The sequence below is a fragment of the Pezoporus flaviventris genome, unplaced genomic scaffold (assembly GCF_033815535.1).
Source record: "Pezoporus flaviventris isolate CSIRO_AGI_PZ_B2104156 unplaced genomic scaffold, CSIRO_AGI_Pfla_v1 ptg000036l, whole genome shotgun sequence".
Taxonomy (NCBI): Eukaryota; Metazoa; Chordata; class Aves; order Psittaciformes; family Psittacidae; genus Pezoporus; species Pezoporus flaviventris.
The window spans coordinates 36144519-36169105 of NW_026892584.1; the positions used below are offsets into that span (position 1 = coordinate 36144519).

The window sequence follows — 24587 nt, forward strand, 5'->3', positions numbered from 1 at the left end:
GGATGGAGCATTCACAACTTCCCTGGGCAACCCATTTCAGTGCCTCACCACCCTTACAGTAAAGAACTCCTTCCTTATATCAAATCTAAATTTCCCCTGTTTAAGTTTTAACCCGTTACCTCTTGTCCTATCACTACAGTCCCTAGTGGAGGGCTCCTCTCCAGCATCCTTTCAGGCCCCCTTCAGATACTGGAAGGCTGCTGTGAGGTCTCCACGCAGCCTTCTCTTCTCCAGGCTGAACAGCCCCAGCTTTCTCAGCTTATCTTCATACAGGAAGTGCTCCAGTCCCCTGATCATCCTCGTGACCCTCCTCTGGACTCACTCCAACAGTTCCACATCCTTCTTTGTGCTGGGGGTTCCGGAATTGAACAGGACCTTGCACTTGGCATGGTTAAACCTCATGAGGTTGGCATCAGCTCACCTCACAAGGTGTCGAGGTCCCTCTGGATGGCATTCCTTCCCTCCAGCGTATCAACCGAACCACACAGCTTGGTGTAATCGGCAAACTTGCTGAGGGCGCACTCAATCCCACTGTCCATATCACCAACAAAGATGTTGAACAAGACCGGTCCCAGCACCAGTCCCTGAGGGACGCCACTTGTTACTGGTCTTCAGCTGCACATTGAGCCATTGACCACAACTCTGCGTGCAGCCATCCAGCCAGTTCTTTATCCACTGAGTGGTCCACCTATGAAATTGATGAATTCCACCAGGAAGTGCAGGAAGTTCTGCACAAAATGATACAGCATCAGTTAGGACACTGTGTGTGAGCCCCATCTAGAATAGTATTTGACACTTTATTTTCTTGTGCAGATTATGAAGAGTGCATGAGGGAGCTCTACATCATCTCCTACATCTCCTACTACATAAAGAGTGCTGGGAGCTTTTACCCTGAGAGGATAACAGGAATGTATCAGTTTGAATTTTATTAGATAGGTAAATCCTTTTTTCACTGTACCAGTAGTTGGGTTAATCATTTTGTTCACTGTCCTGCTTTAACTGGAATTTCAAAAGCTGAAGCCAATCTGATCACAGTAATTTTACCTTCTGGTTATTATACTTCTGCTTCTTGTTGACCATGTGTCATGGTTTAAGCCCAGCCAGTAACTCAGAACCATGCAGCTGCTCGCTCCTGGAGGGTTGGGGAGGAGAATCGAAAGAATGTAACTCCCATGGGGTGAGATAAGAGCAGTCCAGTAACTAAGGTATAACACAAACCCACTGCTGCTACCACCAATAATAATAGTGATAAGGGAAATAACAAGGGAAGAGAATACAACCGCTCACCACACACTGACCAATACCCATCCCAACCCGAGCCGCAATCTTGGCCTTCCAGGTAATTCCCCCCAGTTTATATACTGGGCATGACGTGCTGTGGTATGGAATACCCCTTTGGCTAGTTTGGGTCAGGTGTCCTGTCTCTGCGTCCTCCCAGCTTCTTATGCCCCTCCTCACTGGCAGAGCGTGAGAGACTGAAAAGTCCTTGATCAGAGTAAACATTACTTAGCAACAGCTAAATACATTGTTGTTGTCAGCGCTAAAGTCAAAAACACAGCACTGCACCAGCTACTAAGGAGAAAAATAACTACTACAGTTGAACCCAGGACACAATGTTATGTTGCCATTTTGCTTTTTCAGTCTGTATTTCTCCATTTGTATCTTCTGAAAATAATTTTACCCTATTCTGGCATTCAGAGCATTCCCAATGAGTTCTTGAGACCAGTTTCTGGGTACTTGAGTTGGAGATCACATCATGGAGGATGGAGTTATAAAACTGTAATTGGTTTCTTCAGAGTTTATTTTCTCCTCCTATTATTTGATCACAGATGAGTGATTCACTCAACTTTAGAATGGCTCATGAGATTGAAGAGCCCATACTTGCACTCATATTTTAAGCATCTCCTACCATTCCTTTATAAACAGGCAGTTGAATGATAATAGATTTGAACTCAAAGTACTTATTTTCTTTACCAAACTGAAGTGTAGCTGAAAGCATGCAAAGTTTGGTGTAGTTGTTAAGAAAGTGATTTACTGTTTTTCAAAACAGACTACTGCTTTTGTTAATATGCCCCACTGGAGCTCAACAAATGTGTATTACTTTTCTTACCATGATGATACAAGCTGGTACAATTGTGATGAAATTCAAAGAGGCACTTGTGTTCTCTCCTGCTTGTTATTAGGACAGAGCAAACAGTTCAGGAGGGGACCCTGAACTCTTACATCAGTTTGTATGGGCCATGGTGATGATGCCAGAATAGGCATCCTGAGATTCTTTAGGCTTCACTGCTGACTTTGCTGCAGATGCTTCCTTCAGGGCTCAGGTTCTGTTTCCCATTACATCAATGAATTAACCTATTTTTTTTTTATCAGTGAACTAACACTGATTAACCCACTAAGTAGGGTTTGTTCTTGAGCATGTTTCTACAGTGACTTGACTAGTGACAAGTGAACAGAGATGCTAGGTTTGTTTGTATTGTTTCTCAGGAAAATGGGCTATATATGGTGGGGCACGCAGACTAAAAAGCACTAAGCTGTGGTGCTGTTGGGTCACAACTGGTGCGTAAAACCTGGGTAGGTTTTAACATGACAGCTAGGCAAGCATCATCTGCATGGAGGTATCTGCATGTGAAACAGCTGTCTGTGCTCTGATCATAGTCAGTGACGGTCAGTCAATACTGCCAGAGGCAATCCAGAGTGGTGTGCAAGCACCAGGGGCTTATTCCAATTGCTTAAATTTAGGTATCTGCTGCCATTTATGATGCCCTGGACAAAGTGGGACATTCAGAGAGCTGAAGATTTGACACAGAACTTTTGCTGTTCTGAAGTGGCAGCTACAAGCACCTCCAGATCTCAGTTTACACAATCAAACCTACTTGTCTGTTTGAGGGTAGGCTGAATTGCAATCTGGACACATCGTTCACATGTAGACACATGGATGGAGGCATTTTCATCTCCACCTGAATCCAGCCCCTAAAGATACAGGTCTGGCTCCTGAAGAAATTTAGAGTTAAATATCTGTGTAAGCAGCTGCAGAGGGCAATGTATTCAACCTTTTTTTTTTAATATCAATTATAGGATGAGATGAATTGCCTTCTGAAAGTGCCTTTCACCAAACTGACTACAGAGAGACACTAATCATATTAACTGTTTAACTTTCAGGTTAAGAAAGTGAAAATCTTCCCACCTTTTACTTTAGATGCAATCCTTTTAACTCCACTGACCCAGAAATAGATTTCTTCAGTTACTGGTAGGAAAGCTTGTACAGGAGACCTGGTAATGATATTCTGAACTTCAGGAACATCTTGAATGTGTCTGAATTTTGCAAAATGAAATTGACTTAAAGATAGTTAGAATTGAGCTAAGTGTAAGCTAAAAGCTCACTGTTTTCTCTTCTCCAGATAAAACTTCCCACCTTTGCAGCCCCAAAAATTTGTGAAAACAAGAACACTTTCTAGCTCTATTACCCCAAACAGTTTCAGCCTTCACCACCTGGGTGGTGGTTTATTATCTCCTCTCACTATTTTCCTTCCTTTTGAAAGATGAAAACACTACAGTTTCACTAAGGTTGGTCTGGAAGACATACAAACCATGATGGCTGCTGTGGGATTGATGGGGAAGTTTAGTGTTTTAGTAATGGCATTTTCAAATTAAGGCTGGCTGACCCAGATGCTCTTTATAGACATATCTCTTTTAGAAGCTTAAGTGAATTATATGGTCAAAGTTTTAAAAGGAGGCGGGAGGGGAAAAACTGGGGCAACTGAAAAAGTGCAGCAGTAATGAATGTCTGAAAAGTGCCATAGGGACTTTTTAAATCCACAATTCACCAATCACCCTGGAGATGTGGGGAAGAAAAGTAAACGGTAAATCTTAAATGGGTGTAGGTTGAGGTAACTCCAGTGGGATTAATTTTACTTACACCAGTGAGAAAACAACTTTCAGCAGTGTGGGCTGATGGCTCTGGTGGGAAGGTGATAGTGTCACCTTGATATATCATTAAACAATATTATTTTGTCTCCATAATTGTCCAGAATGTAACATTCTACAGTTGCTTTGATTAGTTCCAGTTGCTTTTAATTCAGCTTTCTATCTGTGTATAGATGGTAAGAATGACTGGAACTTTGATAGAGTACACTCATTTATTATCGATTTACATATGCATATACATAGAGAAATGAACATTTACTTATCAAGTAGAGTGCATAGAGCTAATGGGATGAAAGAGCCAGGGAGATATTGGCTGCTAACCTTTTCCCCATAGTCACTGTTCTGTGCTTAGATCCATACAGAGGGGCATATGTATCTGTATGGACTTCTAAGGAGACCAGTCAACAACATAACACTGACATTCTGCTGTCTGTATTCCTGTGGTGCCGTGTTAATAAAGATCCTAAATGATCTTACAAGTTGTAATGTAAAGAGGGTCACAACCATTATGATGCCAGGAACAATGCCAGGCTGCTGAAATCCTTTAGGGAATTTGCACAGGAGCTTTCTGACAAAATAAAGAACAAAGTTGAGATTCCTGGGTCTTGGCTCTACACCACAAAGACAAGGGTCTCTGTAGCAGTTACCTAGGCAGTCCAGGATTTCCTCTATATGTGCTGGCTGTTGAAGTCAAGAGTGCTGTCTGAAGCTGTTATCAAGGTTTTCTCTTTGCAAATAAACTATAATGCCATAGAATCTTAGAATGATTTGAGTTGGAAGGGGCCTCAAAGATCATCTAGTTCTAACCCCCCTTGGTATGGGCAGGGACACTTTCCACTTGATCAGGGTGCTCAAAGCCCCATCCAACCTGGCCTTGATGGTCTGGAGATCTGCTAGGTTGATAGGGTATGATTGCAGCATGAGCCCATAACTTCTCTCATCTGGGACCACTGAGCTACAGAGCTCTTGTCCAGTCGAGGAAAACTCTCCTGTAGGATGTCTCCCGTAGGATGCCATGTGCTGTTAGGAAATACCCTGGCACCCAGTAGTCAGCCACATGTGGTGATGGGCCAGGCTGTGTTCCCTGGCTCTGACTTATTATCACGGCCTGGAGCTTGGAATAGAGCAGAGCTTATTGTTCTGGATAAATAGCTCCCTGTTCTCCCGAGGGGAACAGCTAGGAGGGAGGCCCATCCTAGGGGAACTTCCAGAAGGAAGGCAGCATGGATACTTTCAGCATCCTGAAGTAGGAGAAAACATAACCAGGTTGTGCAGCATAGCTAAAAATGTGATACTTCTAATGAATCTGTACCAATAATTTTATTTCTCCTCCTCCATATCTGTGCTTCCCTCGTCTCAGGCCTCTGTACGTCTTTCTTTCTTTGAACCAGTACTAAAATCTCTTACTTGAAAATTTCCATAGGTGGAATTAGATTAAAATAGGTCAAAAAAAAAAAAGGGGGGGGGGAACGGGGACAGACACCTCTGCCTTCACATCCACTTTTGCTGCTTCTTATAATTCTTTGAGTTGATTTTTACCATCCTTTCACTCCTCCAGATGCTGTCACAGCTTTCATACATCAGCACAAAGCTTAAGCAACCTCATCAATCAGTCATCCTACCTCGGGGCAGCAGATGTCTTAGCAGGCGTTACTTGCTTGAAGGAGAGATTTCACTGTGGTTAGGCTGGTCAGAAGAGCAGTTGATGTCGGCAGTGGGATTGGAGGAAAATCATGGTCCCATGCACAGTGGGTGTAGCTAGTGGCTAACTCTGTCACTAGAAAACATCACTTCTCTTTTGGAATAATAGATCTGGCAAGTGAACCCACCTTCACTATTTGGATCATGACAGAAAAATGAACTCTCCCATATAGAAGACTCTGCTTGTCCTCCAGTTATGTAAGTCAGAGCTTCAACTTCTGGGCTCTCACTGAATGCCTCCTTTTCTTTGTACTCTTCCAGCTCGTTTGATAGAGTTTTTTGTGTCAGTTTTGGGTTAGTTTTTTTAAATTATTATTTTTCTTTAAGGTTTCTTTTTTGTTTTTTTAAGAACCAATGCCTTAATTGCACAAACGCTTGGTGGAGAGGAAGGCTCATATCAAAACATTTAAGCCTTAGGTTCAATTTGGTTGAATGTCTGAAATTTTGCTCTGAACCAGTGTCAGTCTTTGAATTTATAAATACTAATATCCACCTGAGATACTGGTCCAAATCAAGAGCAAGTCTTTTATTCTATTCAGGTTCCTCATCTCTGCTTATCACCATAGCAAATTGGCACTTTTTAAGCAACAAGTGGCACTTACTCTTTCTTCCCAGCAGTTTTGGTGAGAACAGCCAAGGTCTGGCCATTCAGGCCAAGGACTTAAAAACAAGGGTTTGATATTTTTGAGGACACTTTCAAAATTTAATAGAAATTATCCTTGTTTGGGAATTTGTCCACTCTTGGCTGGCCCAACATAATCAAATATGGGGTGCAGGTTCAGCATCTTTTCTATATCCCAAAGCTGTGGAGTGACAGTGTCCATAACAAAGTGTTTAGCCACTGAAGCCAGTGCCCAGGGATGAGCGACCAAATCAGATAAATTAGAGTCTGAAAACAGCTGAAAGCATGACCATAAGACAGGAATAATACTTTAGTTATTATGAAATTGTAGGATTTTAAATGTTCTTACATTGAAAAATTAGGAATGTGTGTTTTCTTGCTGTCTGAGTAAAAAAACATTATAGGATTTAGAACCAACACTGAACAGATAAGGGAAACCTGGATTTGGGATTGGATATGTAGATGATGGATTTGGGAATTTTCAGTTTATGTTAAGGCTGGAAATGTCACCAAGGCAGGGCATATTGTGCTAGTTGGAGATTTCTGTTTCCAGGTTTCAGTTTTCAGATGTGAAGGAAGACAGACAGAATGTTACCTTTCTGACTCCCATACAAATATAGTCTGAGCACAGAAGGGTATCCAGGAATACTTTAGCCTGAGGGAACTTTTCTGTCACCTGCAAGAGGTGAGCAGAATTAGGAGCTTCTTTTCTTAACCACCCATGTTTGAATACTGTTAGTATTTAATACTTGTACCGAATCTCAGATAATTGCTTGAAGTGCTGAACTGCTGTCTCAACTTACCCACATGCAGCTAATAATATTGATCACCCTACATTGACCTTGAAAGTTAATAACTGTTTTTCCCCTTAGTTTTCCTTGATGAATGGTGCTTTCTAAATGCCAACTTGTAATTTTGTCAAGCTGTCATATCACGGGGTCTGATCTTGCAGACACTGAAATGCGAGCAACATTTGCTGAAATGGATGTTTCTTTGGGACTAATAGTACTATTTATGTCTAGGCTGAGGAAAAAAGTACATTTTTATAGGATTTGACCTGGGGGGAAGTCTACACAAATGTTTGAGGATGTGGAAAATTACTTGAAAGCTGGGTAGGATACACAAATGAAGATTTGGGGCTGTAAAAGCCAGGCCTTCTTTTCTCCATCAAATAATAATGTAGTTCTTTTCTCCATCTAATAGTAAAGTAATTCTTCTTTCCTCCTTTCCCCTCCCTCCAAGTCTTCCCAGAAGTAAACACCCTGGTTAAGACACAAAATAGATAATATTTGTCTCATCTTATTTGGAGGAACATTTAGAGGTCTTTTTGCTCTAGGTATTCTGAACATCTTTTTCCCAACTGGCCTTGAACCAACTGAAGACTTCAGTCATGGTTATCTTTTATTTATAGACTGCCCTGCTTAAGTGATCCTCCTCTTTTTGGGATTATCTTATAACGAATGACCAATACTGCTCTTGTTCTGTATGACATTTTTCTCTTAAGCTTCTATTGCACTATGTGCCTAGACAGTTGTGTATATCCCTCTACTAAAGTTTTCTGTTGGGACCTCTCTAAGCAAGATCAGAGCTAACGCAGGACTTAAAATTGAGAATTTTGCAAATAGAGTTCTGTCAAAGTCGTTGGAACATTTTTATTCTCTCCTGCAGAGAAGACCAAACAAATCTGGAAAGTCTGAAGTAGCACTACCAACTCAGAGCTTGGCACCACTGAGAAAAGCTTTGCAGAACTGTGTTACCCAAGAGACACATAGTGAGGGAGTTTCCGGGAAGAAACAGTCCTCTTCACAACAGTGTTCTCACATCAGCACTAATGCCAGTTGGCGGAGCAGTGTGTGGGAATAATGTGCAAACAGAGCGTGTTGTCCTGTAGCAGCAACCACCCAGCGCTTCTCTAGCACTGATTTGTCTCCCCCATAGGCATATATAACTGCCCTGTTTCTTTCAGACAACTGGCGTCAACCGAAGATGCCTCACATTTCTAAAAAGCATCTTGACAAACTAATCAAACACTGCCTCTTCCCTGCTTTTATACTCAATTATTCCCTCCCCATTGCATCCTCAGCTAAAGCAGATTGTTGCAAAATCCATTTAAAAAGCACAGCAGTTTTATATTGAAAGATATCTAGCGGGCAGCAAATCCAGAGGGAAATCTCATCTTTCAGTACAAATGAAACCTCTTCTTTTATTTCATTTCTAAAAAATCAAGCACAGAGTTACATAAAGCCTTTTTTCCCCCTTTCTACACAAAGCAGCAATAATAATAAGGTATATGTCTAAGGCTGGGATAAAATCATGCCTGGGAGCAAATTTCTAATTTGATTAAAGCTTACTGTAGCGGGCAAAGACTCTGAAGTTCAGGTGTGAGTTGCAAAGAAACTGCCCTGCCATCCCTAAGCCTGTCTGAAAGCAAATGTATTTTTAGAGTCCCGGTGTGCAACATGGGATACTCCTGAGTTATTTGTGCATAACCGTGTGTCGTGGTTTAAACCCAGCCAGACAGCTTGTTCACTCACTCCCAGTGAGTGGTGCTGGGCTGGAAGCAATCGAGGCCCATGCCCCCCAGCCCCCCCCCCCCCCCCCCCCCCCACCCCAGGGCTCTCCCCTCCCCCTACTGCCAGAGGGATGGAGAGGAGAATTGAAAAGAATGCAACTCCCACCGGTTGAGATAAGAACAGTTTAGTAACTAAGGTATAACACAGATCACTACTGTTACCATCAATAACAATAATGATAAAGGAAATAACAAGGGAACAGAATACAACACCTCACCACCAGCCGACCAACAACTCGCTCCCCCCAGCCCCACCAAGCACTGACCGATACCTCCTCCAACCCCACAGTCCTCTAGCCCTTCTGGGTAACTCTCAGTTACATCCCGGGCATGATGTGCTGTGGTATGGAATACCTCTTTGGTCAGTTTGGGTCAGGTGTCCTGTCTCTGCTTCCTCCCAGCTTCCCCTCCTCCCTGGCAGAGCATGAGGCTCACAAAGTCCTTGGCCAAACCAAAACATCATTGTTATCAGCTCTGTTCCCAGGCTGAAACTCAAAACACAGCACTGCACCAGCTACCAAGAAGGAGAAAAATGACTGCTACTGTTGAACCCAGGACACCGTGGTTGATGTGGAGGATATATTTAATACAATATCAAGATTGTGCTACTGATCGCAGTTCTGTTATTTTTCACGTTTGATTCAAATTGTAATTGGCCAAACAATAGCTGGGATCCAATTAACTGCTAGCAATGGAAATCAAGGTTTCTGTGATATCTTGTTTTATTGCATCCTTCAGCACATTTTGTAACCTGTTGAGAAGCAGTTCTACAATTACACTTACTGAATTTCATCGCCAGCAGTTAATGCCTAGAGTAATAGGGATATCAGAAATCTCTAGATCATCTCCCTTACATTTTATTTTTGGTAATTGAGGTTTGGAACTTGGCCATCATGAAGTTATCATTATGCTTAAAAATATAAATAATAGCTTAAAAGTATCCATGGACATGATTTCAGTTTTCACTCAATTTTTGAAGATTTTAATTTTAATTATGTATGGAAAATTGGCATTTGCATAGTGAGAGATGCAAGTAGAAGCAAGCCTGTGCAACTTTGTGTGGATGCTGGCAGTAACTAGAGGGAAAACAAGACAAGCTTCTCCAAGTGCACTGGAAATACTAGTGCTTAATTAGAAAGCCATGCTGAGTGCCCTGAGCCATGTCCCCCAGAATATGTTCAGTGTAGCTGTACCATTTCAATTTGACTTTTTGTCCAGCCCAGGTTGTAAATACAGAAGTTAGGGATCCCAGGGGAACATCCCTGAGCACCAAAGCTCTTCTTCTGTTTCAACCTGCCAGGAGGGATGTGTGCTATTACTCACTTTCTGAAACTGCAAAATGCAATTAATGAACTGACCTCAGCTGGCCTGATGTTTATATCTACTAATGAAAAATGTTATATGAGAGCTGTGGTGACTGTTATTAAGGGGCAAAATATTTGCATTGAAACAGGATATGATGTATACAGGAGATAAGAGGAGTGGGTCTGTGTGATGGAGAGCATGCCTGAAATGAGAAGGATTTATGTGCTACCCTGTCAGTGGGTATGGCAAAGGCTATACCGGAGCACAGATAATTTCCCTGCTAATTGCATGTCTTCTGATGTACAAACCCCTTTTCTTCTTTCATACACTTGGTGATTTTGCACATCTAGCATTATGATCCATTAAAATTGGGAGTTTTTGTCACTAGAATAGTCAGGTATTACTGAATATACAAAAGGCAGTAATTTCCTTAAATGCCTGCTATTTCTGAACATCCTGTGTTTCTTCTGCAGAAAGGGAAGATTCCCTTTCTTCCTCCAACTTTACTACAGTTTTCTTTTTGCCTCAGGTAACAGTTTATAATGTGATTGCTCCATGCTTTTCCAATGCAGCTGTAAGTTGTGAGATGCTGGTTCAGAATGATGCACTGCTGAAACCAGCTGGCCTGCTGTTATTTAATGGCAATATAAGACTGCGCTTTTTGTTTCTTTGTTTTCTTATTTATTTATTTTATTTTAAGATGCTTAATTCACATACTTCAGGCATTGGGCACTGTCAAATCCGAAAGCTTTTGGCCTCTGAGAGGGCTCAGCCTTTCCTCCCTACATATGCAGTCAGTCTGGCCATCTGCAGGCTGGATGTGGCCCTCTAAATTTTACAGAGGCTTCATGGCTGGGTATCAGCTCAGAGTCTGATCCAGGAGGTAAAATGCTACTTGGGCAGGATTGAGTGGGGATGCTGTATGGGGATGTGGTGAGGTGGCTGCCAGGTCATCTGGATGAGGGAAAGCGGCTTGCGAGGGAGGCCCCTGGAGTGGCTGGTGTTCAGGTCAGTGTCTGCTTGGAGAGGATAGCTGCTGTCTGCCTGGGGCAAGAAATGCTCGTAAAAGGGGGAAAGCATGACCAGATCAGGGAATCTCACACGGGAAATAGGATTTCTGCTCACAGCACTGTATACCATCACCCTTGATGGTACTGTGCTTTACCTTGATGGTGCAGAACAGGCCCATTTCATATGCGAATGTGAGCCAGTAAAGATTACCCTTTCCGACTCCTGTGGTTGTTCAGAAAACTCACACTGCCTTGGGCTTCATAGATGAAATATAAACACCACTTACGTCTGCTTAAAATCTGATTTTAATTTGAAATTTGTGTTCAGTCCAGTGGTGAATGTATCTGCTATTAAATTGCTCCATTAACTGTAAAGCAAAGCTTAATCTGCTGTGTTTTACTTTCATGAAGTGTTTCTAAGTGCTGGTAATGTTACCTTTGTTGTGCTCCTTTAACTTTACAGGAAAATGAAAGCTTTGTCCCCAGAAAATTAAAAAAAAAAGAAAAAGAGAAAGTGCAAGACTGTAGGATTAAAACACCTGTGAAAGCAATGCAAAGACTCAAAAAAGACAGGAAAATCATCATTACCAGGAAGGATTAAGTGAAACAGCACTGGAGCAAGTCGCTGTTTTGCTCTTTCCTTTCCAAATATCGAGCATGGTCAAAGAGCCCTACTAAGCAGATTATTTTAAGTACTTGTGGAAAAGAGTACAAGTGCAATCCAGAAAGGCAATTACTTGTTTAATTCAGATGGAATTTTTCAGTTTATAACATGGAGTTAATTGCCTCTCTTTTTTTTGGGGGGAGGGGGGGGTGTCGAAGGACGTGTTGTTTTTTTTTCTCCTTTTTCCCTGTAATGGTCCTTTGCATAGGTTTAGTCATCCTTGAGGGCAGCTGCTCCACCTATACAGCAATTGCCAGATGATTACCTCTTTAATATTTTCACTGAGTACTTTGCTGGTTAACCTCCTCAACTGGAGAGCTGCTTATTGATATGTATGTCTTGCCAGCATAGAGGTTCATTAAGCATTGGTAAATGACATGTTTTCATATCTGCTGACACTACAAATGCAATATGATTAATTGCAAATTGACTTCAGCAATAGACTGCAGCAATAGAGTGCATTTAACACACATCAATGGATCATTCTTACAAGCAGAGCTGGATTTTTTATGGCTGTTTACGTCTCTCTAATATCCAAGTACAAGTTCTCCCAAGTCAAGCAATTCTTAGTAAAACAAAATGCAAAACTCAGTCCAACAAGTGATCATGTATCCCAAGCCATCTGATAAGCTGATAATGTGCACAGGTAATTTTGGATGGCAGGATGCTGAAGGTGGTGAAACAGCCCTGATTGCCTCACCTCTGCTGGGAGGCAGAAAGGGGCTGGGACAACTCTTGAGGTGTTTTGTCCCCTGCCTTGATCTGCACCGGGAGCAACTCTCCAGGGCTCTCCCTTACTTGCTAGCTTGCCACCACCTCCCTTTCTCTGCCTGGGCCTTCTCCATCAGGAGGGCGACACTGAATCTTGCCTACAGCCCTGCTGCTCTGCAAATGGCCGTGTGTATGTGTGAGTCCCAGAAGCCAATCTGACAGCCACCTTTGTCACCAGGTCTTGCTGGGGATCAATGATGGGGAGTCAAGAGCTCCTGGTTTCTCAGATGTGCATGGTAATTTACTCTTCTGTTGCTTGATTTTCTGGTAAAGAAGATGAGCTCACACTAAATTGGGTCCAAAGTGCTGCTTTCTGATATTTTCTTACTGCAGCAGCAGTTCCTGAGGAATATGCAGTTGCTTTTTATAGTTCAAACCCATTGTTAAACTGTCAGTCAGCCTTGGGGATAGGGATACTGGGGTCAGAAGGCAGGGCTCTGAAACCCTGCTGCTCGTGGTGGTAGAGCATTCACTGCGATAGCACAGTCAGGCACTGAGGATGTCCTGTGGTGTGGAGGGCTGGGGTGTTGATCATCTTCATCAGTGCTCTAACCTCCCCTCTAGGATGAGATCTGACAGCCTGCCAAAGGCAGATAAAAACAGCAACTGTGTTCCTTCAAAGTGTCTCCTGTCTAAAGGTGTGCATGTGCATGAGTTTTGCTGGATATCCCTCGCTGAAGCACAGTTTCCTCGTCCTGTTCGCTTTTGGCCAAAATTTCTAGAAGCTATTTCTGTTCCAATTTAACAAAACACTGTAAAATAAAAGAAAGCTGTGAATGCAGGCAGTAGGCCTGGGAACATTCAGTGCTAATTTACTATGCCAGGACATATCTCCTGTAGTGTTAGATTGTCACACATTGTTGCATGTTTGAGACTCCTCATCAGTAACTGAGAAAAAGTGGAGAGGATTTATTTACATTATGTCTGTTATTTTATATACTGGAAGAAAAAAAGTTAATGTCCTGTGTTGAATTCTCTTTGGAAAGAAAGACCTTTACATTGTTTTAATGGGGGTAGGTTTGCTAACTTAAAATCTATATGTGAGTCCAAACATCTTGACATTCATCTGAACTATTCTGGCTATGAGCTTATGCTTTTCTTCAGTTAGAGTATTTGCTACTGGTTTTATATGTTGTGTTAACTTTATTTTTATTTTTTTGTCTTATGAAAATGAAATTAAACTTCAGATTGTGTCTGCTATATAGAAAAAAAACAAACATGAGCTTCCAATCCAGTCTGTTTGGTTAGTGATCTTCCTGAAGAAAACTTTCAGTGCTGCATCTTCCTGGTTACAATTATTCTCATTGAATATCCAGAATCATATTTGGTTGTGTCTATTTGCTCTCTGTAGACTTGAGCCCATGTGAAATAACATTGTTTCAGCACCGTGGATGACAGAATGCTAAATTAATATTGTGGCTTCCTAACAAAACAGCTTTGATGTAAGATTCCAATATTCTTATTTTGTTACAGAGCCATAATGCTAGTTTAGCGTTCTATTTTTCACAGCGCTGAGACGATATTGCTGGACTTATGAGGAGTATAGCTTTGGAGTTCATGCTGAGGTAGAGTCAGACAGATAACAGCAAATTTCAATCCAAGTTTTAAAGAGGGGGGGGGAAAAGATATACCTGTAAGTCACAAAACAAGAAATCTTGTTTATGGAAAAAAAGATAGACTTGACAAAGGTTAGAAAGGTGAAGAAAAAGGGGCTATCTAGGGAGGTTTAGTTGTCTAAACAAAAAGTATGGCAATTCCACTAAACCCTTGACAGTTTAACCAAACTCCACTTTTGCACACAAGTAAGTATGAGCAACATTTGGAAGCAAAAAAAGAAGAAAGAACAAATGCCCTGTGTGTTTTCAGAGCATGCATACGTTCCTTCTAGCATTCACCAGGAAGGATAGTATGTGAAAGTGTGGTTATGCACTGAGCCACTAATAAACAAATTGAGATCACAAAGAGCTTACCATTTCCTTTTCCTTTCTTAAAATCAATTTAAAAGTAATTTTATTTCAAGAATGAAACTGCCTGAAAGATCAGGAACATGGCTAAGTAGGTAATTTATAGACAATTCTAACTCTGGATGGTGATGACCACTAACAAGGAAACAAGATCCCAAAGCTCTTTAAACTGAGCTTTTAAAATCTGCTGGAGACCTGCTGGGGCCAGGCTTTCTCAGAGAAACTGCAGACTCTGAGAAACTGCCTCTGTCCAAATAGCAGAGCCACTGACAGGCTGTAAGAAAAGGAGGTGTCTCTCTTCTGGTCTGCCTCTAGAGCCTGGGCAGAGCTGTGGCACTCGCAGATGGAGGAAAGCACCTCTGAGATCCTCTGCAGAACCCATCATGGTCCAGCTAAAGGGTGGGACCAGAGATTCATCACTCCCTGGGTTGGTGCGTGTGCTTGGAGGCTGCTGCCCATCCCAGAGCTGTACTCAGGCTGGGAGCGGAGCTGCTGGCCCAGCCAGGGTGCAGGAGGACACAGAGCAGGAGTTGCAGAGGCTGGGGTCCTGCTCTTTGAAACTCCCCTGGTTTTGACAGACAAGAATCTGAGTTTCAAAGTTACACACATCTGCAAGGATAAGGAAGAAAATTGACCAGAAATACCAAAAAGACCAGTGTTTCAGTAAGGAGGATAGATTTATTGACTGTCTAGGCTGAAGTTAGTGTTGTATTCACACTTTAAATGTTTTAATTAAGGTTTACACTCACACCGTCTATCCATTCCCTGGTTAGTTTTATGAAAACATTAACCTTGACATTTTGACAACTTTTTTCCTTTCATTTAGCCTCTCATTTAAAGTTGTTTTCATTGTCTGCAGTTTAGCAATTCCCTTGGTCAATTTACACAATCCAAGCCCTTTGAAGAGTGACAGCTCAGCATGCCTGATGGCAGTTCCCAGCATGGTGTTTAATTCTCAGTTGAAGGCGAGCAGTGGAGCTCTACCTCTGTGGTACTACACCAGTATGATGCCAGGTTTTGCAGGCAGTGATGCAAAATTGGCTTCTACACTCGCACAACGCATGTGCAAGAACAACAGCTTGCAGTTACCAGGGACCGGCGGAGGACATGGGACTCTCCCTCCCCTGTGCTTCAGACAAGCTACTCCTGTTGTCCCTCCTGTCATCGTGTACACACACGAGTCCTGTACCTCCCAGTGCAATCTGATTCTCTGTAAGAGGCTCCAGCTCTAAGCAGTTCCCAGTAGCTTCTGCCCTGTGCTAGGACAAAGCTGCAGCTGTAAAGATGCTCTGACAGTATCACATGTTGACTTGCAAAGTTCATGTTCAGCACCACTGTATCAAACAAATGCACCCAATCACCTAAGAACTTAATGCTAGCCACTTATTGAAGCAGAAACATATGCCACCTATGTAGAGTTATATAGATGCACGTGGGTGCTGTGAATGTAATGCCAGAATCCTTCCATGGCTTATGCTGCTTAAATACCTCTTGAAAGTCTGAGTCTTTAAGTCTTTTTAATACTGATGTATTTCTTCTCATTTTTTTTTCTTTCCTGCAAAGCTGCTGTGTTTTTTAATTCATTGTCGCTCATGAGGTGCTGAGGCAGGGCATTTGGGTGTCAAAGGCAGCACTTTGGTGGACAACTAGGGAGAGAAAGAAGCTGCAAACGTTTCCAGGGAGATACAGGAGCTCACCAACTCTGCAATTGTCTGAAGAAAAGAATGACTCTCATGTCTGCAAAAACAGGGTCAATCACCCAGTGTGTAATAGGTAATTCACACACAGAACCAAGGGGGTGGTAGGTGGTATCCTGCAAAGCTAGCACAGGACCCCATGCAAAATTGACATATTTGTACTATTCAGTTCAGGTTAGTAACTGCTCATAACCCTCACATCATTTAATGATTTGGCAGCTAATTTACACAAAGTTATGTCATTGATTCCTTTCTGTGCATGCTCAGGGAAGAGTCTTTTAATCTGGGCAGGGGTCTTTTGACCTGTAGGTGTGGTTTTTAGTATTATAATGAGGGTATAATGAGGATAGTTCATGTAAAGGACACGCTAATCATGTCGTGCTGACATGTCCAAGTCATATCTTGATGACATCCATGTGTTTTCAGGATGTACCAATCTTCAAGGATATTTTTTCCTGATTAGAGATTTGTTAGCCCTGTTTCTTAATCCACCTCACAAGGCCAAAACCTTCTCCCCAGATATGAATTTTTTTTGTCAGCCACTGTTGTTCTCAGGTCATCCTAACCTTTTAGGAGGCCCTTGTATTTGTTCCAGCTTTTCCATAGTAACCCAAATTCCAATTTTTTAATTATATGTCTAGATAAGTCCCATTTTTTAAACTATATGCCTACAACATTAAGACTGCATTATGTTGAGGAATTGCCATTCCAATCTCACTGAATCAATATGAGGAGCTGGTCTTTCAATTTCATTGGAAAAGGGGAAGATAAAGCGTCTTGGTGTTGTGTGAAAAAAAGTCCAGAAAAAGTTATAAGATGGCCATTCATGCTGTTAGTAATAGGTGAAATTGTGTGTTGAAACAATAACACAAAGAGAAAAGATGATCATATTTGAAAATCTGTTAATCAGTAGAGGGTTTCTTTTGTATTATTGAAATTCTGAAATTCTGTATTATTGAAATTCTGAAATTGAAATATATATGAAATTCTGTTACTGTGTATCTTAGTTACTTTATAATTAAATGGTAGCTATAATGATAAGCAATTAACATAGCCATATATGGGGAAGGGTATATGGGTGGATCCAGGGGAGTATTGTGAAACTCTACCGAAGCAGAACTCACGAAGGTACCAGCAGTAGTCAAGTGAAAATAAGAGAATGCTGGCGTCCACATAATGACTGGGACATGTCCAAGGAACAGAAAAGTGAACAGGACAAGCTGAGGAAGACTTCTTACTTCATCCGAGGAAGACTCCTTACTTCATCAGGACGACCACCAGAGGGGGGCTGCGCAAGCGCAGAAGAGGCTGATGTCGTAATAGACTGATGTGGCAATCCTTGATGCGTATGTATTAGTCAATGATGTAATCTGTGTTGAATATGTATTAGTGACGACATTTTTAGTGTATAAATTGCGAGCGCGATGTAATGGGGTTGAAGCCAGATTTGGGCACGTGCCCCTGGTTTCCCAGCGCTGCAATAAAGCACCTCATATAACCATTCCGGTGGTTATGTGTCAGTTCTTACGCTAACAAGGCCAGACTGTGGGAGGCTGGAAATGTTGCTGGTAGATGCTGCTGGAGGACAGAGCTGGTTGCAGAGATGCTAGGAATATAGTGTGATTCTGGCCATCGAGGACCAACATTTCCTGTAAAAGCTGCCTGCATGCCCTCCTGCTTCTCTTTCAAATATTGTCCAGCATGTTGATGACTGGATAAATCAAGTAAACCCTCTAGTTCCAGTTTTGAGAGCTCAAGATGGGACCATAGAGTCACTTGCTCTTTCCAAAGGTAACTTTTTAACTTGAGTGTGAATCAGAAGCTAAGAAGAATGGTGACATTTTACAAAGTCAGGGCACTTGAAAATGTGAAAGTTTCTGCCTCATGTAAGGCCGAGGGGAAAAGAAGGTTAGGACTGCATTTTTAATATTGTTTGGGAATCCAGGTCCCTGAGACAGGCAATGTGCATTCTTGTGAGCATGAGGGAGCACTAGGGAGAGTGCATGATCCCCTGTCACCATCTCCCTCCTGTAGATGGTGACAACATATTTATAGCAGGAACATGCTCCCTGTTCCCAGGGCAAAGAGAGGCAATGGGGATATGAGGAGCCAAACAAATACCACTTTTAAAAATCTTCACTCCTCAACAGCAAATACATCTCTTCTTTACATAATGTGAGTACCTGAGGATTAATTAATGAGTACCTGGGATTTTGGTACTGGAATTAGGATTTAGAGAAATCTGATGAAGTGAGTAGTGTATAGGGCTTGAGATAAAATAGGCACAGCAATGAAGTTGATAATAAGGGAAACACTCTTGGCAATCCCCAGATGGAAACCCTTATTGATTTCTTGTGACACCTAGAAAGAAAAAGGCAGGTCAACAGATTGACAAGCACTGCGTGAAGGAAAAAAACACATAACAGTCAGGTGATAATTCCAAACCAAAAGGAGTTTAGAGAAAGAGAAGTGTCTAAGCTTGTTTGCTTATAACTGAACTTTACAAGCATGGATGTTATACCCTGAGGGCTTGACTGTATTGATAATTCCAACAATAAAATTTAAAAGGAAAAAAAAGAACAACCCAGAATAACAGAGTACAGTGGGGTATCCATACATTATTTCTTCTACTATGCAAAAGAAGGGAAAGACTGTCCATAACTATCTTGATTAATTCAGCAGCCTCCTGAGCTAATGCTCTGTGTCAGAAATGCAAATCTCTACTTTGAATGAAAATATTTTTTTAATCACTCCAAAGATTAGTAATGCTGGTCTATGGCTAATAATTTATTTTTTTATTGAGTTTATTAATATTATAAAAATCTAATCTGTTTCCTTGTATTAGTTTCCTTTTCTGACTTCATCTATATTGGATTGTAGAATTTGGCTCACAAAACCACCTTTTCAGCACATTTGACCCTCTCTGATAAGAATCTAGTTTTTGTTTTAAAGGACCTGGCCTGGGATTTAAGTCTCTGGTATCTGGTTCCCATTTCTGATACAAACTTTATGTATGATCTTCAATAGCAGGCTTAGTTTTCTGTGCCTCATTTCCCTTTTTTAAAAGATGACTTTTGGGAAGAGGGTTCCCAGCCTTAATCCTTTGAATAACTAGAATCTTTCTAGTTTCCAGGATGGATGTCTGCGGTAAGTTTGCATCCAGTACCTTTATGTTAATATTTCTTTTAAATTAAATAGTGCTTTTCCTCTTCTGGTATGTAGTTCTTGGATACCTTACAGGCTCCAGTTTTTTCAATTTGTTTTACCTTGCAAGACAACTCTTCTAGCCTTATGTCATGAAACAATACTCCTCTAATCACCTCCATAAGCCCCTGAATGCCTCTGTTTCAGTGTGAGTTCTTGCATGCAGTATCCAGATGGGATTTCTCTGGTGTTCTGTGTATGAAGTTCCCACAAGAAATTTTTCAGAAATGCTTGTCCCCTCAAAAATATAAGAATCTTTCTGAGTCTGTTCACTCATAAAAACACATCAGACAGGGACATGTACTTGTAGTATCCCAACACCATGTCTATCACTCTGTCCTCTACTACTCAATACACAAAGGAAGGTCCAGCTGAAAGGTCAGCATTTCCTGGGGGAAAGCCTGAATAAAATACAAAATCAAACAATACGGCAATATAGTTACTCTCCCCTGGATCTCTAGCCCTTCTGCCCCTCTCCATCCATACATGTTCTGCTCTCTCACAGCTGCTGGGTACAAGAAGAGCACCTGGTACAGGCAAAACTAGCCCATCCTGGGGTAATGTGGCTGGCAGGAGCACCCCTCCATGGCATCCTGGCAGTTGCAGGTGTAAGTGCATGAAAAGAGGTTGCTGCCGCCAAAGAGGAGCCAGGCTGAAGGTTCAGCCGGTGTAAAGTGCTACCCCTCTTCAGGGCCTAAGGCTATACTGAATTACCTTAGGTGCGTACCTCAGGGGAAACCTCAGGTGATACAGATACATGCAGTTAATGAGGCAAATTATAGTAGTTCTTACTGGAACCAATAGAATTTTCCTTAGTCCCTGAAAGATGGGTATGGTCTACCTTGCTGTTGGTATGAAGTGGAACTAGGATAAAAGGGAAATGTTAGGGACAGAAGCTGCCAAATGTGGGGTTTGGATATGCCTGATATATCTGGGATTTAACTGATGATAGTCTCTAGTTACAAAATGCAGCAGCTGCGAGTGTGTGCAGTCTCCCTCACGCAAAGGTGTTTCATTAGAAGATGCTCTGAGATGACTGCTGCCTTTTACTTACTTTTTTTCAAAAGTTTTTTTTTTTGTTTGTTTTTTTTTTTTACTTACAGTTCTTGAATGGGTCTGTTTTAAACTTTGGTCTTAAGTATTATGCCTCCAGATTGAAGCATTTTGTTGGTTTTCTTGTTTCTAGTGCCAAGATCACAATCAAAAGGGAGTCAGCAATAAGGATTTGGTGTGCAGCTAAGAAACTACCTGTGGAGAAAGCTGTGAACAAAAGAGGTCATTGTTGTTTTCCCGACTTAAGAGGTAAATTCTTTGTGAAATAATACGAAGTTACATTTTTTATTTGCTTCTTTTGAGTTATTTGTGAATGATGTTGTCTATAAATAAGTTTTTTTCATGAAGTTGGCTCAAAACAAGGTGGATCCAAATACTCTTAAGCTTGTTTTCTTTTTGTTGTTCTTTGTTTGTTTTTGTTTTTTTCTTCTTTTTTTTTTTGTTGGTTTTGTGGTTTTTTTTTTTTTGTGTTTTCTTTTTGTTTGTTTTGTTTTTTGTTTGTTTTCTCAACTAGAAATCATCAAACATCCTATTCCTGAAAGGGAGGAGCATCTGTTGAGATAGTAAAACAGTGATCATGAATCTCTTGTTTGTTCTAGGGATCAAATTTGAGGTCAAGGTCAGGTCTTGCTCACACTAAGCTTGGTTGAAATTCAGTCTTTCAGAGAAGACTAGACTCACCATGCTGTGCCTACACCCAGGAAAAGATGCCTGAAGCACGACATAGGGCTTGTGCTGGATGAATTCTGGGAAGCTCAACTTGAGCCAAAGGACACTTGAGAGCAGCATACATGGATTAAGTCTATCTTTGTTAATAGCAGTGTGAAGCCTAAAACTCCCCTATGCCTACAATCTGCTTTTTCTAACCTAGATTTGATTTGTGGTTGGTGGGTTTAGGGCGTTTTGTGTGTGTGTGTGTGTGTGTGTGTGTGTGTGTGATGTAGTTTTAAAAAGCAAAAGATGAATTTCCTGAAAGAATGGCTAAGATGTTTGAGGAAGATACTGGGAACTCTTTAAGTCTGTAATAGGTATGCAGGGTGATAGTAATGCAGTGCATCCAAAAGGATACTGTGTTGCAGTTTCTGCTTCTGCTGTACCAAGTGTGATCTTGCTAAGAGTAGGGACAGGACCACCAGGAGCAGGAGTGCTTTTCTGCTTGCCAAATCTGGTGTCCTGCTGCCGGAGGCAGCTGCCATTTTCCCCTTGCAAAAATGTCTATGCCTTTAGTTAGCTACTGAAAGTTTTTCTTCCCTCTTCCCCAATTATGAATATGTTCCAGAACCTGTCTCCTTGGGTGGCTTGAAGACTTCTCATTTCTAGTCTTAACATATTCATGGGCAATTTATAACCCTGTGACTAAATCAGGTAGATGATACGAAAGCATAGAAACATGTTTCTATTCTACAAACTTAACAATATCTATGTATTAAATAACTGCATATCATAAATAACCAATTTAAACTCAGTCTAAATGCTGATCCATTTTAGGATATGATATGAAACTTTTACAAAAGATTGTCTGAACAAAGTTCCTCTTTAGATAGTATCTTTCTTAATTTCTAATGCCAGTGGTTCAATATTACTGCTTATGCTTGCTATCCCATTTCAGTGTCCTTCACTTCATTTTGATGCATTGACTGCAGCAGGGGAATTGCTCAGGGGCTCATTTACTTTTTTGTGACTTGGCAGAACAACCAGAGGAACAACAAGCCCAATGAAAAAAGATAACACTACAGATTGGTCACCAACAGTACCTACAGTGTCACAAGGTTTAATATAAAAAATCTTTTAAACTTGAATAAGAGATTTTTGATAGACAGGTCAGAAGTTTCAAATGAAACTGGATCCATGTGAAAAATAATGAATGTGTTCCTCTGGAACACAGTGAGTCTTAAAACACAGAGCTCTCCCAGAATGTAATGCTATGGATATTGAAAAACAGACAAAGAGGACATTGGATGGCATGAGAAGAAATGTTTAACAATAGAGGCAGAGTGAAAGAATAATGAATGCTAAGATTAATATTTCAGCAGTCTATTTAAAACCATGTTATTGCAGTGCTTGAGGCATTAAATTTGCTGGGCTGACTAGTGTGGGAAAACAGTTTATTTTAAACATTTTTCAGTCTTGGAGAACTTGCAGAAGTTTTCAACCAAGCTAATGCATTATGCATTTGAATTGGACAGAAAAAAGTGTGAAACCTACGTATAATAAAAATTGATGGAGGAGTAGAAATGCTTGGAGTTGAAAAAAATAAAATATGAAGAGCATCCAAGGAGATTAAAACTTGTAAAGAAAGAACAGTGAAGGCAAAGGAAACTACAAATAAGAACAACTGGGAATTTCATCACACAATTACACAAGGATATTTAAGATTCACTTTCTCCACTGGTTAAAGTTAATCTGCAAGGTAAAAACGAAACTATCAGCTTGCAGGAAAACAGAAATGGAGTCAGTAGCTTGGTAATTACAATAATAATTGTGGTTATTATTCCAATAATAATGAAAATGTGGTTACCAATAAAGACTGAGGTATATATTGTGGCTCCTGAGGTTGAGTGTGAATAATAGTATCCTCTGTGAAGGAGAATTGGCTTCTGGAGCTATCAGCTACAGCCTGCCCCACATCCCGGAAGAAATAGCTTTTCCATACCCTGTTCCCAGTGTGAGAAGACATAGGAGCGGCAGTTATAAAAATGCATACTAACCTGCCTTCTTAAAAAGCTTAACTACAGGAAGGGCTGGAGCAGAGATCCAATGTATTCATTAAACATGGGAAAAAAAAAGGGGGTTAGAAACAACCTGTTGTTGCTGGTAAAAACTGGTTCTCAGTGCTGAAGGAAAAGGAATTTATCTCCATCTTCTTTAAGATTTGGTATTTGGGAACAGCATGATTTCATTTCTAGAGGCCCTTTTTAAATGTTTTGTGTATGTGTGTAGCACTTTATTGTTTATTGTGTGACCCCACAGCAGAAAACCTTGGGCTCTAATTTCTTCATTCCTTTCTGCCCTGCATCCCCAATGCATACTCCAGCTTGCCAAGAAAAGGAGCGAAACAACATTTTCTCTTCCAGTTAAACAAACAGCACCCCCAAAGGCATGGACAAAAAACAACCCAATGAAGAGACAAAATTTAAGTACATGCTATACAATGTGTTTAAGTTTGATTGCCGGGCATCAGAGATGGAAAAAAAATTGAGGGGGAAGGGGGAGAAATCCATACTATATTATTGAAGATCGTGAATATGTCTGTTAAGGAATCTTCCAGTGTAGCAGAGCGTATATGCTGTAAAAATGCAGGTAACTATGTTTTAATGCCTTCACAGTGTAACTAACAGTGAATTCTGTACAAGTCATGGCCTTCAGGTTGCTGAATGTTTTCCTTCTAACCTCCTTGTTGGCCGCTCTGTAGCATGAAAAGGGATGTGGAGGTTAAAGAAGTGAGAGAACGAAAATGTTAGGTGTGAACCAAAGCATTGGTGGCTACCTGTAATCACTGAGTTCAGCTAGCAAGGGTGAAACAGCTTCTGCCTGTAGAAATGCTTATCATCCTCCTAGCACCTGTGGCAGATGCTTTCTCCAGTAGTGCAGTGCTTGTGCCTGCAGCCCTGCTTCAGCTCAAATCTGCATGGAAGTACCGTGGTGACGGCATGCAAGAGACCCTGACAGATTGCCCCTGCTGCCTTTACCTTGCAAGTTCCCACACTGCTGGGAGATAGTGCAGGCAGCCAAAACCAGAGCTGCCTTGTGTCAGCACTGAATCAGAGTAGCTGTTGGCTGGGCTATGTGTATTTGGGCAAGCTTTCTCAAGGAGGGGTGGAAATTAAGTTACAGTCTCAGCTGTGATGTGCTATAATGAGGTGTCTTCAGGTTTCGCAGTTGCCACATCTGTTCCTCTGTTGGCCAGATGGCCCATTTAAAACCATCTCATCTGAGTTATACCTCTTTACTGTCAGCACTTGTTTTCCATCTGAACTGCTTAAACACAGTCCTATAGTCATATCCAGCCTTTAATTTCTGAGCACAGTATAGTAATTACTCACCTTGCAGGTAAATCCCTGATGCAGGATTTTTCTGGGGTGTGAACCTCTTAAGTT

At 41.3% G+C, this 24587-nt stretch overlaps 1 protein-coding gene and 1 long non-coding RNA gene across 2 annotated transcripts in view; one reads left to right on the forward strand and one right to left on the reverse strand.

The window, feature by feature from the left end:
* LOC133274562 (uncharacterized) overlaps positions 1-24587 on the reverse strand; it is a 275687-nt gene that overhangs the window by 101069 nt on the left and 150031 nt on the right. The window lies entirely within an intron of this gene.
* Positions 1-24587, forward strand: part of TUNAR (TCL1 upstream neural differentiation-associated RNA) — a 169409-nt gene that overhangs the window by 7278 nt on the left and 137544 nt on the right. The window contains exon 2 of the mRNA XM_061463935.1: positions 20624-20712. The gene's annotated coding sequence lies outside the window, so the exon portion shown is untranslated. The remainder of the gene's footprint in view (positions 1-20623; positions 20713-24587) is intronic.